Here is a 19,190-nt window from a genome sequence, read left to right as displayed (position 1 = left end):
TCATGGGGGGCTGGAGAAGGGGGCAAACTTGAACACACAAAGCAACGTTCTCCGTATGTCTTTAGTATCAACAGTGGTAAACTTCTACTCCATATTTGGAGAGTTTGAATAATGTTGTTAGGGCACTTAAATTACTCAATAACTACACAAATTCCAGCTGTTGGCACCATGACAAATAAGCCAAAAAATAGATTGACTTCAAAAGTGAAAATAAATATTTCCTTTTTGAAATTGTAATGCAGCCATTTATTCAGTTATATTAGTCAACTTGATAAAAACCATCCACAAAAAACCTATAACTAACATTACACTTAATGGTAAAAGGCTGAATGCTTTCTCCCTAAGACTGGGAATAAGACAAAGATTTGCACTTTCAACACTCTTATTCAACATAGTGCTAAAAGTTTTGCCCAGTGCAATAAGACAAGAAAAGGAAATAGAAGACATACAAATCAGAAAGGCAGAAACAAAACTCCCTATTTGCAGACAAGAAGATTGTTCACATAAAAAATCCCAAAAGCAATAAAAAATAAAATCCTAGAACAACTAAGTGAATGTAGCAAGGAACACAGGATACAAGATAAACTTACAAAAATCAATCATATTTCTATATACAGCAATGAAAACAAGAATGCTGAAATTAAAAATATACTATTTACAACACTCAAATAAATGAAATACTCAGGTGTAAAATTAACAAACTGTGTACAGACTTGTATACTGAAAACTACAAAACACTGATGAAAGAAATCAAAGACATAAAAAAATGCAAAACATACTGTGTTCATGTACGACTCAACATAATAAAGATGTCAATTCTCCAAAAATTGATAAGCAGGTTAGTGAAATTCCTATTAAAATCTAAGAAAGATGCTTTTTGTAGATATAGATAAGATTATTTTAAAATATCTATGAAAAGGTAAAGGAACTAGAATAAATAAAACAATTCTGAAAAAGAAAGTGGGAGAGATCGATCTGCTCAATTCAAAATTTATATAGCTAGAGCAATCGAAATGATGTGGTATTGGCAGAATGACAGACATACAGATTAATGGAACACAATAGAAAACTCAAAAGTAGATGCACACATATATGCCTAAGTGAATCTGGAGAAAGGTGTAAAAGCAATTCAGTGGAAGAAAGACAGTATTTTCAACAAATGGTGTTGGAGCAATTGAATATCCATAGGCAGAGAAATGGCCCTTGGCCTAAGTCTCACACCTTGTACAAAACTTAACTCAAAATGGATCACGGATTTAAATGGGAAACATAACACTACTAGAAAAAAAGACAGAAGAAAATATTCAGGACCTAGGACCAGGTGGAATCATTAGGTTTGACACCAAAAGCATGATCTATAAAAGAAAAAATTGACAAACTGGACTGTGTCAGAATTCAAAAGTTTTGCTCTGTGAAAGATCTGTTTAAGAGCATGAAAAGACAAGCTACAGGCTGAGAGAACATACAATCGATTCTCATTATCCATGGTAGTTATGATCTATGAATTCTCCATGAACACTAAATTAGCAAATACTGAAATACAAGTTCCTGCAAGCCTCTGGTCACAACATTTTCATCAACGGATCAATATATAAATTTGTTTTATCTGTGTTTCTGTTTAAAGTCACCTTATTTAATATATATTGATTCCTTAGCACTGAACTCATGGCCAATAACACTATAATTCATGTCTGAACAAAGCTTATTTAACACATGTATTTTCTCTGTAAGACACAACACAGCAAAAAACGCAAAAAAACAGGGGCCAGCCTGGTGGTGTAGTGGTTAAGTTCACACACTCTGCTTTGGCAGCCTGGGGTTTGTGGGTTTGGATCCCAGGCGTGGACCTACATATTGCTCATCAAGCCATGCTGTGGCGGCATCCCACATACAAAATAGAGGAAGATTGGCATAGATGTTCGCTCAGCAACAATCTTCCACAGGCAAAAAAAGAGGAAGATCAGCAACAGATGATAGCTCAGGGCCAATCTTCCTCATCAAAAAAACCCCAAAAGAACAAAAAAATATATATATATAGCACTAAATAATCTGTGAAATGGACACTTGTTTACAGTATCAGAGTTAAAACAAGAAGGCAGAGAAACATCTTGTTCAGCCTCAGCTGGGAATGTGCATGTTGGGTGACTCAAAATTTTCACCCTTCTGTGCATGTCTGCAAATAACTGCTAAAGCACCACAAGTATTGATTGGGGGGTCACAAATTAATTTTAACAAGTAGACTAACTCACTAATACAAATTCCATAAATAATGAGCATTAACTGTATTTGCAAACCACATATCTGAAAAAGAACTATTATCTAGAATATATACAGAACTCCAAAAATTTAAGAGTAATAAAATCCAAACAATCCAATTAGAAAATGGCCAAAAGACATTTCACTGAAGAAGGATATACAGATGTCAAATAGGCACATGAAAAGATGGTCAACATCATTAGCCATTAGGCAAATGTAAATTTAAACCACAATGGAATCAATACATATCTATGAGAATGGCTAAAAAAATAGTTACAATATCAACTGCTGGTGAGGATGCAGAGAAACTGGATCACTCCTACATTGTTGATGGGAATGTAAAATGATACAGCCACTCTGGAAAATAGTGTGGCAGTTTCTTAAAAAACTAACATGTAAGTATCATACAAGCCAGCAATTATACTTCCGGGCATTAATCCCAGAGAAATAAACAATTATCCTGACACAAAACCTGCATACAAATGTTTACAGCAGCATTATTCATAATAGTCCCAAACTAGAAAAACCCAGATGTCCATCCACAGGTGAATGGTTAAACAAACTGTGGTACATCTCTACCATGGAATAACACTCAACAATAAAAAAAGAACAAATATACATGTTGGCACATGCAACAACCTGGATGAATCTCCAGAGAATTATACTGAGTGAAAAAAGACAATCCCAAAAGGTTATATACTAACTCTATAACCCCATTTATTTAACAGTGAAATAACAGAATTACAGAATTGGAGAAATGATTAATGACTACCAGGGGTTAAGGAAAGGGCTGAGGTGGGTAGGAACGGGGGTGGAGCTATAAAAGGGCAATATAAGAGATCCTTGTGGTGATGGAGATGTGCCAATTTCAATATTCTGGTTGCAATATTATTGTACTATCATTTTGCAAGATGTTGGCACTAGGGGAAACAGGGTAAAGGTCCACAAAATCCCTCCGTATTATTTCTCACAACTGAATATGAATCTACAATTATTGCAAATTAAAAAGCTACTTAAAACAGTGAATGCAGTTACATTTTCAACTATTTTATTCAGAATATGATACTGTTTTCTTGAGGTAAAAATTTCTAAGTTGTGAAATTCATATTCTTTATTTTACTTCAAACAAATCTAACAGGAGCAAGCATCTTAAAAGGTGAGTAGAAGGATAAATTATATTAAAATAATGAAGTATTGAAATGAAATTGCTTATACAATAAAAACTTGTTTTTAAAATTCCAGAGCAACAACAAAGTACTTCATTATTGTTTTCTCCTCAACAGAAAAGGAGAGTTAGCTATTTCAAAATTACAACTAAAATCAAGGATCTTTTGGTTTAGAAAGCAAATATAACATTAATTTAGTTCTAAAGAATCTAATATCACAAATTTGATCCAATTATAGGAACAGTTATTGATCTGTTTTCTGGCCACTAACTGCATCTCTAACAAACCATCTGACAAATGCATAACGCATAAGAAAGAGAAAGAAATGATTCCCAAACTTACCTTTTCCTTCCAAAAAAAGAAATCAAGGAGAAAAGAGAGAAAAAAAACCCTATAGATTTTAGATTGGTGCCACTATCTTTGTTTGCAATATATCACAAAGAGCCATACAAATCATCAAGAAAAAACTGATCCATCTCCTATTTCTAAATGATATGGCAACTATAGGTTAGCTGGGAAAGACTAAAAATGTAAAAAAAAAAAAAAAGCAATAACTGCAATAAAAACTTTAACATCTGTGTTACAGAATATGGCAAGAAACAATATCTTAAGAATGATGGAGCTTAACACGTACCAACTCTCAAGAACTGTGAAGGATCTGAGATTTTACTCTTCTTTTGCAAGCTAAGAAGTTAGCAAACTGCTGTTTCAAGCATGCTGGCAGAAGACCTGAGACTCATGGGTCTGAAACAAAGGCCTTTATTACTTCAGGCACAGCAAGCAACAGCAACATGTTTGCATCACTTCTCCTTGCACCCTAGCCCCACCAGGGCAACAAGATTGGCCTAGATAATCCTTGCAAATTCAGAGTTGCAACACTGGAGAGGAGCCTTAGACCAAGGGCACAGCACTTTTTGAACAAGCAGCAAACATTGTTGCCAACAAACCAGGCCCACCCTCCTCAGAAACTGGCTCTAATCAGCATATGGATAAATCTTCCAGTCCTCACAAACTCAGAATGTGGAGGAAAGCTAGGAGCCTTCCCCAACAACAGCCTTCATTCTTCCTTAAGTAACAATGTTTACACCAGACAGAAGACTTCAGAGAAAGTTAAGATGTAAGTATTATGTAAGTAAACAACTGAATTACTATAAAATATAAAAGTTTCCTACTTTCTAAGTGAAATACATGAAGAAATTAAATATTAACCTATATTCACACCACACCAAAGGTCTAGTGTATATGCTCACTATAAATTAAATTAGTCTGTGGCCAGAATCTACAAAGGAAGAAGTATTTCTCTGCCACCTTTTATCCACCAGTGAGATTGTAAATTGCTATAAAGCAACCTAATTTTAGAAGTCTGAGACGAGAGTTGAAGAAATGATAGAAGTTATGAGAAATATTTGGGAATAAAGAAGGTTAAAATTTCTAAAAATGTTTTCGGAAAGAAGGCCAGGCAATACAGCTCCTCAAAAGCTCACACCTGGCCAAAAGAAGTTGTTTGGCGCCTCTCAAATTTTAATGTGCATATTAATCATTTGGAAGTAGTATTAAAATGTAGATTTCGATTCAGTAGGTCTGGGGTAAGAGCTGGGAGTGGACATTTCTGATAAGCTACCAGATGTTGCCTATGCTGCTTTGAGTAGACATACTTTGTTAGAAGAGTTTGACTGTCAAACCATTGCCTATGCAGTCTGTGGTGCATTACACTTTCAATTTGTTCAATAGATGAGATTTTGAAGTTTTCTGTCACTGGGGAAAAAAATCCTGTTACTCAGGTATACTGCCTTTAAGTTGCAGCTAATAATAAACAAAAATTTCACTTTCAAGTAATGTTAAGTCAATCCATACGACTATATGTTCTATAAAATATATCTGTGTGCTTTTCTCCACACAAAAATATTTGGAGCATATTGGTCCTCAAAATTATCTTAATATAGTTCTTAATTATCTTTTGGTATATGATCTATGTATAAAGGTGGTACTGATTCCAACTTCAATTAACCAATTTAGCTCACAATGTGCTCTTCCTGCTGCTAGTATTAAGAATAAACCTAAATATATAATTCATTTCTTGGCACTTTTTAAAAGGTCTTTTGATAACATTTTAGCAATATGTAGGTTTCTGTACAAGTTCAGAGAATAAACTCATTTTAACAGGGTTGTGAAAACTTGCATGTTGAGAATAAACTAATTTGATTTCTGGAAAGAAATGTCAGGATCACGTATTAAGTATTATGCCTCTCAAAATTAGATTTGTCTTTATAAATCCTTAATCCCAAGAAATATGACTCTTTCAGAGGATAATAGCAAATGCATCTGTTCACATTCAAAAAGTTTATCTTTCCCAAAATTATTTAGAATATTAATAAAGGGTATTATTCAGAATCAAGTATTAGCATACAAAACAATGTAATATTTACTAGTATAGTAAAAAAAAATGCATACATTTGAAAAAAGAACCGCTCCCACCAGCTTTCAATAAATGGACCAATAAACCAATAATACACCATCATTACTATTATTTCTTTCTGTGATTTTGCTACTCAAAATTCCTCAGTATACGAACAGAAGTCTGGATAACAAGACTCTGAGAACTCATCAAATAAGAAATATCTCACCCTGATGTGACCCTCTAATAAAAATTTTTAAAAGGAGATAATCATTACATATTCAATAACTCTGATGAACAATAAAACTAATACAGAATCATTCCACAAATTATCTCTCTTGATCTAGCTAAAATACTATACTGAAATGTTGAAAAAAGGTTTAGGACAACCAAGACAAGCAAGCAAACATTGTATAGCTTATTTTTTGCTTTTACATTTATATAAAAATTTTTAAGTACATTATTTTTTCTCATATTGAAAAGAGCCATCTTAAAGAAAAGATTAAAAATCTACATTAACATAACTATAATTTCTCCAGTGTTTGGTACAATTCACCACTGATACTATCTGGGTCTGTAATTTTCTTTGAGAAAGGATTTTTAACTATTTCTTTAATAGAAACAGTTTATAGACCTAGACTAGTTTAACAGAAATAGTTCAAATAACCTATTCGGGTTAACTATTTCTTCTTTAGTGAGATTTTACAGTTTGTGTTTTTCAAGGACTTTGCCCATGTCATCTAAGTTGTTGAATTTATTGGCACAAAGTTATTCATAATATTCCTTTATTCTCCTTATAATGCCTGTATGATATGTAGTGATAGTCACTCTCTTACACCTAGATTTGTCAACATGTGTCTTCTGGCTAGAGGTTTACCAAATTTTCTGGTAACATCAAAGAACCAGCTTTTGGTTTTTGATTTATTTCTTTATTGCTTTTCTGTTTTCTATTTAATTCATTTCTACTCTTGTCTTTATTATTTCTTTCTTTTACTTAAGATTTAATCTGCTCTTCTTCATCTAGTTTTTTAAGGTGGAAGCTTAGGTCATCAATCTTAAATCCTTCTACTTTTCAAACATAAACATTTAATGTTATAAATGTTCCTATAAGAATTGCTTTAGCTGCACCCTATTAGTTGTGATATACCGTATTTCCATTTTCAGTAAATCAATATATTTTCTAATTCTCTTTGGAATTTTCTTTGACTGATGTGTTATTCAGCATTGTATTGTTTAGTTTTAAACAATAAAATTGGATTTTCCATTTAGCTCTCTACTAGAGAGAATGTACTGTAAATGGTCAGAAAACACACTTTTTATGACTTGAATCCTTTTAAGTTTGCTGACTTGCATTATGGCCAAAAATATGGTCTATTTTGGTATACGTTCTGAGTGCACCTGAAAATAAGGTGTATTTTTATGTTGTTGGATGGTGTTCTAAAAATATCAATTCGATAATGTTTAGTAATAGTGTTGTTCAAATGCTCTATAACTTCACCGATTTTTCACCTAATTGTTCTACGAATTATTCAGAAGGGTGCTGAAATCGCCAACTGTAACTGGATTTATCTACTTCTTTCAGTGCTGTCAGTTTTGGTTCTGCATATTTTGAAGGCCTGTTATTAGGTGCATAAACTTTTAGGATTATTGTGTCTTCTTCAGGATTAAATACCTTTCTTTAGCCCTAGTAATATTCCTTGCTCTGGAACCTAATTTGTCTGATATTAATATAGCTGTTCCAGCTTCCACTTGATTATTGCTAACACGGTGTATCATTTTTCCATGTTTTTATTGTAATACCTTGTGTCTTTATATTTAAAGTGGGTTTTTATAGACAGCATATGGCCAAGCCTTTCTTTTTTATCCAATACAACCATCTCTGCCCTTTAATTGGGCTTTTTAGGCTATTTACAGTTGAAATGATTGTTGATATTGTTGAATTTAAATCTGACTTCTTGTTACTTCTTTCATGTCTTCCCTGTTCCCTTTTTGCTCTTTTCCAGGCTTCTTTTATACTGATTTTTATTTAGTTATATCATTTTATCTCCCTTATTAGTTTATGAGCTAAACCTCTGTGTGTCCTTTTTTTTAAAGAGGTTGGTCCAGAAATTACTGTATATATTTTTTAAGTTATCAAAGTCTATGTTCATAGTATACCATTTCACATATAGTAGAAGAAACTTACAATACTTTCATTTCTCCCTTCCCAGCCTTTTGCTATTGTCATACACTTTATTTGTATATATGATTTAAGCTCTATAATGCATTATAATTATTTTTGTTTAAAAAGTCAATTATTTTTGTTACGAGATTTACTGATACAATTCCACACCAAAAGGATGATAAAATTCATCCTTTTGAACTGTACAATTCAGTAGTTCTTAGTATATTCACAGAATTGTAAAACCAACACCACTATCTACATTTAGAATATTTCCATCATCCCTAAAAGAAACACTATCCATTAGCAGTCACTCCCCATTTTCCCCTACACCTAATGCCTATCAAGGACTAATCTACTTTACGTTTCTATATATTTGCTTATTCTGAACATTTCATATATTGGAATCATTCAGTATGTGGTTTTTGTGCCTGGGTCTTTCACTTGCATAATGTTCTCAAGGTTCATCCACATTCTAGCTGGTATCAGTACTTCATTATTTACTGCCAAATAATATTTCATTGTATGGATACACCACACTTTGTTTATCCATTCATCAGTTGGACATTTGGGTCGTTACTACTTTTTGGCTATTATGAATAAAACTACGAATATTTGCATACAGGTTTTTGTGTAGACATGTTTTCAATTCTCTTAAATATACACTTGGGACTGGAATTTCTGGGTCCTATAGTAACTCTATGGTCATATGGTTTAACATATTGAAGAACTGTCAGACTATTTTTCAAAGTGGCTTCACTATTTTACAATCCCACCAACAATGTATAACGGATCTGATTTCTCCAACATCTTTACCAACACCTGTTACTATCTTTCTATTTTATTATAACCATGTTAGTGGGTATGAATTAAGATCTCATGGTTTTGATTTGTATTTCCCTAATGACTAATGATGTTGAGCATCTTTTCATGTGCTTATTGGCCTTTTGTAATCCTCTATTCAAAAATGTTTATTCAGACCTTTTGTCCATTTTAATTCTATCAACTATCTTTTAAGGACATTTTTTAACTATAAAAACAAACTTACATTTACCCACATATTTAACATTTTCTATGCTCATCATTCTTTTTTTGTAAGTCCAGATTTCCATCTGGTATAATTTTTCCTTCTGCCAGAAGGAATTCCTTTAACATTTCATGTAGTAATTGTCAATGCTGATGAATTACTTCAGCTTTTATATGCCTGAAAACTTATTTTGCCTTCAGTTTCAAACAATAATTTTGCTGGTCACAGAACTCAAGGTTGCCTCTTTCAGAACGTTAAAGTGGTCACTCCACAATCTGCTTGTTTGCACTATTTCTGATGAGAAGTCTCCTGTCACTGTTATCTTTATTCTGCTAAATGTAAGGTGTCCTTTTTCCTCTATTTGCTTTTAAGAATTTCTCTTTATCACTACCTTTTAACAACTTCATTACATTGTACCTCTATGTGATTTTCTTCATGTTTTCTCTGTTCGGGGTTCATTGTGCTTCTTAGGTCTATGAATTTATATTTTTCATAAAATTTGCAAATTCTTCAATCATTATTTCTTCAAATATTTTTTCTGTCACCCATTTCCTCTCCTGGGACTCTAAATACAAATATCTAAGCCCTCTTAATAATGTCCCACAGTTCTGTCCTTTTCATTTCAGTCTTTTCTTTTTTTCTGTTTCATTTTGGGTAGTTTCCATTGTCCTGCTTTAAGTTCACTTATCTTTATTTCTGCAGTGTCAAATCTGCTACTAATTTCATCCAGTGTATTTTTCAAATCACATATTGTTCTTTTCACCTCTACAAACTCAGTTGGAATCTTTGTTATATCTTTTGTTTTCCTCCTCATCATGCTCATGCATTTCTCTATCTGCTTGAACTATGGAGTACATTTATAATAGCTGTTCTAATGTTTTCATCTACTAAATCTATCCTATGTATCATTTTGGATTTGTTTGTATTGATTCATTTTTATTCTGGTTAAAAGGTCATATCCTACTACTTTTGTGCATGCCTGGTAATTTTGATTGGATGCCAAACACTGAATTTTATGTTGGTTGCTGGATTTTATTGTATGCCATAAAATATTCTGAGGCTTTATTCTGGGATTGTGGAATGCAGTTAAATTACTTCAATACAGTTTGGCCTTTGTGAAGATGGTTTTAAGCTTTATTGGAGCGATTCCTGAATAGGCTTTAGTCTAGAGTTAATTTGATTTTGGTAGTAAGGCAATACTCTTCTGAGGAATACCCAATGTCCCATGTGTTAGGAGATCATTTCGCTCTGGGTGGTGGAAACACAAACTATTCCTGGCCCAAGGAAAGCTTCAGAGATAATTCTGCCAGTCTTCTGCCCTGATATTCTTTCCAGTGGTTTATTCCCTGTCTTTCAATCACTAAGGCGCGCATTTTAGTTTTAGTAGATTACTCACATGCATGTACTGACCAATATTCAGCCAAAAACTCAGAGAAAACCCGCTACAGAGCTCCAGAGCAGTTTCTCTTTTTGCTTCTGTGCAGCTCTCTCCTCTCCAGGATACTGCCCCACAAATTTGAGCAAATCCTAGCCAGCTTGGCCTCCTCAAATTCCTTGCTCTATCTCATCAACTCAGGGACACCTCCAGACTATGTTTGGGTTTCTCCTCCCTGTACCGTAGCCTGGGGCATCTCTACAGGCAGTGAGCTATTGTGCAATGTCAGAAAATTATTGTTTCATATATTTTCTCTCTTTTTACTTATTTAAACCAGAGGAAAAATTCATTCCCTGTTATTCTGTATTTTGGCTGGGAGTGAAAGTCTCATACACTTTTAGAAATACAAACATTCATTCATTTACCAATCTTCTGTCACAGAACCAAGGCCTTTCTTTTGAGTATTATTCTACTGCCTGGAATTATGGAATATTTGTTTTTCTTACATATGTCATATCCATTATGCATTATCTATGATTTCTAGTTTACTTTCTTTAAAGTGGATTGAGCACATTTAAAACATTTAAGAAACACTTGCAAAGCAATAAGTGGAAATTTCTTGAGAGTTTATAACTCCCTACACACACACACACACACACACACACACACAATAAGTGGAAATTTCTTGAGAGTTTATAACTCCCTACACACACACACACACACACACACAAACACACATACAATCTCTTATAGTTATTACATTCATATCTAATTTGACAGCAATTTCTTTCAGTACTTGCCTTTAATCTTTCCAAATTATTCAACTCTGTTTTCATAAACATAACAATTCTTTTTCTTTTCTTTCAGTTTCCATTGGTTGAGAATTATAATAAAAAATATAACAGGAATAAACAAGTTTGGGAATAAACTCAGCTGGAGGCTGAGAATTCATTCATTCATAGAGAATGTCCTATGCTAACCACAACATTCAATGTGAATCAGTCATTCAACAAGTTAGTAAGAAATCAGTTAGAAGTTTGTAAATAGAGTGTCTACTATATAATTGATTTGTATCAGACAATTTAATACCTAAGGACTACAGGCTTTTATTAAATACTTTAGAGAACAATCTGTTGACCAAAGAAAGTAAGTTTCACGTAAAATGGCAATTACTTAGAATAGCCTAGAACCCAAAAAGGAGATTATGTCAGGGAATCCCACCACCTTTCCCAATAAAAGTAATCACATGAAAATAAAAAATATAGGTCATGACAGAGATTTTGAAGAAGAAAATGGTGTAGTTTGTGTGACAGGAAGAGGAGCAGACCAGGTGAAAGGGATGACACAGACAATGTCTCAGACGACAATATATAATGTTCACAGTATGACAAACAACATAACAAAGCAGAGAGTATGTCAGTGTACAAATTTGTACCAATAAGTCAGTTATTTCCAAATAAGAAAATGTAGCATATTACCTGTGTAACTTTAAAATGGCAAATCAGCTAGGTTTTCTTGAAGAACTCTTAAAAATCAGTATGTTAAGTACACCCAAAATTATACAATGTTATAAACCATTATAATCCCAGTAAAATTCTAAACAAAAAAATCAGTACCCTAAATCAGATTGTAAATACTACAATCCCAAAATTATCCTTTAATAAACTATAGAACTTATTAAAAATTACTTTGAAGGAAAAAAAGTGATGATCTTCCTAAATGCTCAACTTACTTCATAGAAAGAATTTACCATGCTCAAAATTCTGATTTAGAGCATTATAAAGAATAGTTTGGCCTAAATATTTTTAAAAATAAAATCTAATGATATTAAAATAAAAATTGTGTATTATATCACCATAATACTAGGTCTAAGATACTAAGAAATTCCTCATGAATATACTGTTGGATCAAAGTTTCCAATGTACGATACTGGAAAGCAGTAAGAACCATGAACATGGGATCAAGTAATAACGCACTAAATGTTCTTAGGCAAGTCATTTACCTTTCTCTTGCTCTATTTAGTCATATCTGAAATCTGTACAAGAAACCTTAAAAGCCATGCAGCATAGCATAAGTTCTGAATATAAAGTAAATGAAGTATGTTCAGTCCTTCAGAATATCACAAAGACAGAGTAGTACCCGCCTAAGGCTACAGCTAATTATTTCTTGAATACGGCACCTTCAAAATTCACTGCTCTGAGTGCTTCTGAGGCTATTCCATGGTCCATAAACTGTCTCAGTATATAAGCAGAGAACTTTTTCTATGCCTCTTCACCTTAAACTTTTCTTTCCTTAGCTTCAGGCAACTGCTGCTTCCTCACAATCTTCAGAGAATATAGTAATTCCCTTCCTTCATTTATAGTGTTACCTTGAAGGGATCTATAAACTATGATCAAGTATTCTGGAGTCTTCTCTTTTCCAGTCTATACAAACGTAGAAATACATTAAACCTTATCTCTCAACCTCACACTCTTTGGATTTTGTGGATATTTTTCCCTATAAGACTTTTATATCAAATACAGACTTTTAAAAAATGGATTTACTGCTACTGTAATGCCAAACCCTCTCATTTTACACAAAAATACACGTCTGAAGTCACAACAGGAAAAATGCTTCAAATCTCATAATGAACTGAACAAAAATATCATATTGTCATTTTATTCAATATTCAATCAAAAAATATTACTGAGTTCCAGTCCTGTGCCAGGCTCTGTGCTGGGTACCAGGAATAATGTTGTAAACCAAAAGAACAGAGCCTCTGAACGCATTTAGCTTACAGTTTAGAGAGAAAGAAGTATCTAAGGGAGCCAAACATTAAACTCAACAAAAAAAGGGTGATATGAGTTATGACAGTGAATACTGGAATCTCTGAGAATCTGGATCAGAGAAGGTCTCCATGAAGAAGTGACATTGAAGGTATTCCCTGAAGGATGAGTAGCAGTTAGATAGATGAAGGAGGGAAGAAGTGTTTCATGCAAAGAAGAGAGGTCATACTAAGGCTGTGAGAAAAATAGCTTCAAATAACTCTTGAAGTTCATAATGCCTTGAGTGTAGAATATGACAGAGGAAAATGAAGCTACGCAGGGCAGTTCAGGCCTTGTAGGCCAAACGAAGTAGTTTGACTTTTATCCTAAAATCATTGAGATATAGAAGATAATAAAGTTTGTAACTCTGGAACAACATTTTGGCTTCAGAGCAGAGCTGGCAAGAATTACACTTAGCCAGGGAAATAAGTTAGGAGAACTCCAACCAGAGCGCCTTCACTGATCTCCATGTGACCGAACCTACAGAAATCATCATTCCTTCTCCTTGAAATATATTCTTCACATGGCTTTAAGGACATCACAGTCTCATGGTTTTCTTCCTGCCTCAATGGCCTGTTCTTTTTAGTTTCCACTGCTGATTCCTCACCTCTTCAGTTTCTTAATGCTGAAGTGCTCCTGGGCCCAGTGCTTGGAGTTTTTTCTCTATATATACTCTTTCCATTGGTCAACTCATCCTGACACATGGCTTTAATTTTTTTCCAAAGCACTACCACCATCTAAATACTACTTATTTTACTCACTTATTTTGTTTATTATCTGTCTCCCCCTTCCCCATAAGAATGTGATCTCCACAAGGGCAGGGATATCTCTTTTGTAACTGTGTGACCTCAGCACGTAGGACACTGCTTGGCATAGAGCAGACAGTCAACAAATATGTGTTAAGTTAATGACTAATTAAATGAATGAATAAATGAATGAACAAAGAAAAGGAGACTGGACTAAGGTGGACTCAACACGGATGGAGAGGATTACAGGAAAGTCAGTGGGAAACTAGGAAGAGTGATGAGCTGTACAAATTGAGGGGGAGGAGGAACTCAAGCTTAACTCCTAGGTAGCTAGTCTCAGTGACTACATATATAAGTGATACATAGGAACATGGTTCCTGAAGAGTGGAAAGATGATCACTTCAGTTTTGCACATCTAGAGTGTGAGGAGCTTAATGAAATACCCAAGTGAAGATGTCCAGTGCACAGCACAAGAAGATAAGGATGTAAATTAGGACTTAGAGTCAAATAGCACAGAGATGGTGTTAGAAGCTATGGCAGTAGATTCGTTCACTGAGGGAGAATGAATAGAGAAAAACAAAGACTGAAAACTGAACCCCAACAAACCTAACATTGAAGGGTTGATAAAAGTAAAAGAAGTTGTAAAGGAGATGGAGAATGAGCGTTCACATAGATAAGAAAACCACAGAATATCGCAACATAAGAGCACAGTTAAGACAATATTTTGACAAGAAAGAAGTCACAACATCAAATGTTGCTAAGTGAGCAAACAAAACCAGGACTAAAAATCATTAAGATGGGAGAGACTTATGCATGTTTAAATGCTGACTGGAAAAGGCAGTCGAGAAAGTAAGATGAAAGACGAAGAGAGCAGACAATTGAGAAAAGATGGGTCATAGCATATCTGCACACATCAAAACACAATAAAAGAGAAAAGAGAAGAGAGTCGAACTTCTTTTTGTTATTTCCCACAGAACTATTTACATGCACATTACATATTATTCTAAAACCTATGATGCCATTATGATTGTTTGGGTAACTCTGTAGCAATTAAGAAAAGAGTATCAAACATATTAATAATCACAAAGTTTATGCAAGAATACTTACTCCTCATTCCTGCTTCCAGTAGCTAACATACACACCCTTTATCATCACACTGAGATGAAACAACTTACTAGGTATAAAGGGTCAGAGTGGACAAGACAGGGGCATTGACTTGCAGTTCACATTTAATATAGGTAACAGCCTACTCATAAAACAGGTTAGGTCCTAAAGATCTACATATAGATGACATTTTGTAAATAAAACTGCTTCAGAGATCACTTTTAATAATAAGGGCAAAATCACAGAAAAAATATTTTAAAAAGTACAAAATGATGCACTCAGGTAATATACAATGAATTCTTTTCCTTTAAAATTTATCACAAATGTATGCAAATTGAGTCTACTTGTACTTTAATAAAACACTTAACTTTAGCACACTCTATAAAAGCTGAGCGTGGAGGAGTGGACACCCACTTCAGCAGGTTGAGGCCTTGTGTCTCCAGTCTGTTGCTCTATGCAGCACACATATGGGTTACTGACAAGACGCAATAACACGACTCTTAACAAATGGTTGCTGAAAAGTGACAGTCACCTGTCATGCAGGGCTACAATGCTAAACAAGAATACCACCACAGCTCAGGCCGAGTCTCTTTTGGAAATCTTACCTAAATACTAACTGCCTACTTTAGTTGAAAATTGTTCTCTCATTAAGTTTATAAACACTGATTGAGAAAATCCTAGAAAATCTTTCATTGGATAAGTCTGTGTCTTCGTTAAAAGATATATGTGTGTGTGTGTGTGTGTGTAACTGCTTATTTCCAATTACTAAGTAGGCTCAGTCTCAGAACAAATGATCAACTTATCTGTAACCAACTCACACTGCTGTCTTACTCTCACTGGTTATTAAACAAATAACTACTTCCCATCTGACTTTAGCAATTAAATGTTCTAGCTTTTTACAAGAGAGTTACAATTTTATGTATCTTTTTTGTTCTTCTACCCAGCTAACGAAGCTCATGAGAAAAATTACATATTTCTCTATCATCCTCCCTTTCTACAAATCAAAAACAGGGCAGCAGTCTTTCAATATTATCTAAAGAAAGGCATTATTATTTTTTTGATCTTTCAAGTGCCTTTTTCTTGATATCAGAAAAGACTCAACCACCACTTGCCTTCATGTGAGAAGGATCCTAATATACATTTGCTGTCTTGCCACAGGATTATCTGAATTCACCAGTTTACTATCATTATTTGGTTAATGATTTGGTTGGTAAATTCAGCAAAGATCCAAGGGCCTGCTCAAACGTTAAAGTTTTGAGGAATAAATTAGACAGGAGCCACAGGTGACATCCCACAGGCAACTAAGAATAGATAGCTGTCATAGCCTCCCTAGAAACCAGGCGAGAAGTACAATACTTAGTTGGTGATTGTTGTGATCAGGGCCCATATTCTATATCTGGGAATACTGCTAGCTCCTATCCAAAAAACTACCTGAAAGAAGGTCATATTTAAGTGGAGGGCTGAACAGGCTATGTCTGAATAACAAAAGGCCATAGTAGCCCAGTCAATACATTTGGGCTCTTATAATCCATGCTTAGATATCATTTTGAAAGTGTTTGCAACTTGAACTCATACAGACTTGAACTTATGGCAAAAGCCCACGAGTGCTGCCCAGCAGTGACTGCTAAGGTTTTGGAGAAGAAAATGTCCAGATGCATCAACATAGTACATGTTGTTTGAGAGACATTAGTTTGTTATTGGTCATTAATTGAAACTGCCTCTACAACTGAAGGAAATAATCTTGAGATCTGAGATACTCATAATGTTTTGTGTAATGTCAGAGAAATGTTCTAATAAGGAAGACAGTGCCAAGAAAACTTCCATAGTAAAGTGGAAATGTTTTATACAGGAACACCTACCACAGGAAAACAAGGAGGTACTCATCATATTTATGAGCAGATAGCCTCTTTTCCCTTAGGACCAACTATGGAGCGACCTGGAGAACTACCAGACCTAGTGCCACATGGGTAGGGCCCTATTAACAGCCCCGAGTTGACAAACAAAAAGCTGCCTGATTTACAGACAGCAGTTCCAATGTGATGGACAAGTATCCTGTTTGTAAAGCTGCCCCACTATAACCAACTGATGGAAAAATCTCTGACTGAAGAAGATACGAATAAATCTGAGCAGTGGGCTGAATTGCATGCTTTTATCCCTTCAGTAACAGAAGAATTAGATAATGATAAGAACCCTGAAGTTTGTGTGTATTCTGACTCATGGATGGTAGTGAATGGCTTGGTGATAAGGTAAGGCAGATGGACAATGCAAAAGTGAACTATTAAGGTAATACAGAAGTGCAGACCAGAGCCTCTGGCAAAAGCCCATGAGTGCCGCCCATGAGTAAGGGGCATGACCCTATGGGAATTTAAGGGACTCTAATTCAAGTAGGACATGTTGACACCCATCAAGAGAATCAGAAGGTGACAGGAACCAACAAGTGGATACCTTAGTATGCTCACTCAAGGTTGCCACTTTGGTTCATAAAATGTATGGAGAAGCTGCAGCCATGCAACAGAGGCTGATCAGCAGCTTACTCCTCTTGCACCCTCTCAGGCACAAAATGCCAAGGACTGTCCTACTCAGTGATGAGAAAGACAGACTGCAAACAGGCATGGGGCACAGCTCCTACAGGGAAGATCCCCCACACAGCTGGCAAGTGAACTATACTGGACCACTGCTTGTAGCCCCAGGAGTCTACAATGGTTGTGACAGGTACAGACACTCTGAACTGAGCTTTGCATACCTGGTGGTAGATGCAGGTAGATGCAAACACTCAAAACACAATAAAAGGACTGAAGCAAAAAAATACTGTACCAATTTAGAAAGCCAAGTTATATTTTTTTCAGGTCAAAAACTGCATTTTATGGTACATAGTCTCCAACGATGGGTGAGGAAACAACACATCAGATGGATATACCATGTTGCTTATCATCCTCAGAGTAGTGGTTTGTAGAAAACTGGAACAGGCAATAGATCATTTGTGATCAAAAATGGGTAGAAATAAAGGCAAGAAGGACTGGCTTGTAGACCCTCACAAGTGTGTGCCCACACTCAACCTGACGGGGACCAGAGAGGCTCCCCACAAGACAGACTCCTCTGCTTTCGCAAAGGATCTGAGGAAGATGGGGTTGGAGTGGATGCTGGTATGACTAGACGATTCTTCCCCACATCACCCTAACACTCGTTCCCTACTTTACGAAATAGTTCCAGGACCAGGACCTGAACTATGGGTGCTGGAATCAGGGATAATCTCAAAGCAAGAAACTATAATTACAGCTGTAAACCTTTATGCCAGAATACCTAAGAGCCTAATGAGACAGATTATGCCTTCATCCCATCTGGCAAAATTGAGGTTGACAGTACCTACAGCTGTATTGTCTACTGGCCAAAATAGCCCACTAGTTCTCTATCTGTGAACCCTACCCTATATGAATAGGAATGTACTTACTATACTCATATTGCTGCCAGCAAACTGAGCCAGCACTGTAGATGAACCTGAAGTCCCTTCCAAAGGTGGAATGGTTTGGTTAAAATCAGTAACAAATAAAAATGAGAAGGAATAGTAGCTAAAGGTAAATGAATGAATAAACAGATCTGCAATGAAGGAAATACAACACTACACTGATGCCTTAAGATAAGCTCAGAGCAAGAGAATAACAGAACAATTATACCAGGTGTCCAAAGGGGTGAAGCTGTATGTTAGCCGACTGCCTCTGCTTTGGAACCTGAGAAGATCTAACCTGAGTAGCATCAAATTGGAGACATTTTGGTCATTCACTATGATGATGAATAGGACCAACTGTTGATGAATGAATGGAACTCTAGTAATAGACCAGCATCTTCTGATTCTTATTTTTCAGGTTACATCTACTACAAAGGATATCATTTGGGAAGGAATTTCCAGAAATTGCTTCCTGCTGGGTCATCAAATCATGCAATATACAACTCCTAGCAGACTGATCTCTGTGTAACTGTAAGCCTTAAAGACAGAAAGCTTAGAAAGGTTCCTGGCTATGAGGGACAAAATACAGCTGCTGCATACCTGTCATGTCATAGTGTGCGGTGTACAGATACATATCACCCTTGTTTCTGTGGATGGAAAGCTGTTAAACAGGATAGAAAGAAATGGTGGGTTTCTAGCAGTAATAAAGCAGCA

The 19,190-nt window shown here is 35.2% G+C and overlaps 1 protein-coding gene across 32 annotated transcripts in view; it reads right to left on the bottom strand.

Moving 5' to 3' along the window:
• The window catches only part of ARB2A (ARB2 cotranscriptional regulator A), a 383,076-nt gene that overhangs the window by 303,261 nt on the left and 60,625 nt on the right, over positions 1 to 19,190 (bottom strand). The window contains exon 1 of one of the 32 annotated variants that reach the window (XM_070234576.1): positions 4,057 to 4,153. The exons of the other annotated variants lie outside the window; for them this stretch is intronic. The gene's annotated coding sequence lies outside the window, so the exon portion shown is untranslated. Of the gene's footprint in view, positions 1 to 4,056; positions 4,154 to 19,190 lie in introns of those variants that run through there. 32 annotated transcript variants of the gene reach the window in all.

Source organism: Equus caballus, chromosome 14 (assembly GCF_041296265.1).
Source record: "Equus caballus isolate H_3958 breed thoroughbred chromosome 14, TB-T2T, whole genome shotgun sequence".
In the NCBI taxonomy this organism is placed as follows: domain Eukaryota; kingdom Metazoa; phylum Chordata; class Mammalia; order Perissodactyla; family Equidae; genus Equus; species Equus caballus.
This window is presented reverse-complemented; position numbering and strand designations above follow the sequence as displayed.